Raw genomic sequence first — 636 nt, forward strand, 5'->3', positions numbered from 1 at the left:
CCCCCCCCCCCCTTCTCTCTCTCTCTCTCTCACACACACACACACACACACACACACACTCTTCTGCGAATCTCTCTCCTTTCCATTCCTCTGTGTCTCTGCGACCAGCAGCCTCCCATGCTCTCTCTCTCCCGCCTGCCCCCCACTTTCTCTGTTTTTTTTTCTCTCCTGTATGTGACTGGTTTTGAGTGGGAGGTTTTGAATAAAAACTCCAGCTCCTGTCCTCCACCCCTCTCTCTCTAGCAGCAATGGCCAGTTTCGGTCTCTGTAAATCTCTTGTTCCTTCCTCTCTGGCAGCGATGGCTGGTCATGGTATCAGCAAATTCTGAGTCATGCTCTCTCTCTCTCTCTCTCTCTCTCTCTCTCTCTCTCTCTCTCTCATCTCTCTCCCCCCTCCCTTTGTGTGCTTGTGTGCATTGGCAACAGCCAGCCCAATGGCATGCCAGTCTGCCACCTCTCCGCCCCCTTTCGCTTTTCTTTCATTCTCTCAATCTCACCCCCTCTTTGCAGTTCCCCCTCCACCCTTAAGCACCATTGGATTGAAACTTTTTCTGGTAAATGTATCATATGTATATATTATTGCAACTAAATGGGGTCGGCTACATGGATCCGTGCACAGAAAACAACTCAGTTAAA

The 636-nt window shown here is 50.0% G+C and overlaps 1 protein-coding gene across 2 annotated transcripts in view; it reads left to right on the forward strand.

Moving 5' to 3' along the window:
* The window catches only part of LOC122082003 (tRNA (adenine(58)-N(1))-methyltransferase catalytic subunit TRMT61A), an 11,272-nt gene that overhangs the window by 7,007 nt on the left and 3,629 nt on the right, over window positions 1-636 (forward strand). The window lies entirely within an intron of this gene.

This window comes from Macadamia integrifolia, chromosome 6 (genome assembly GCF_013358625.1).
Source record: "Macadamia integrifolia cultivar HAES 741 chromosome 6, SCU_Mint_v3, whole genome shotgun sequence".
Classification (NCBI taxonomy): Eukaryota; Viridiplantae; Streptophyta; class Magnoliopsida; order Proteales; family Proteaceae; genus Macadamia; species Macadamia integrifolia.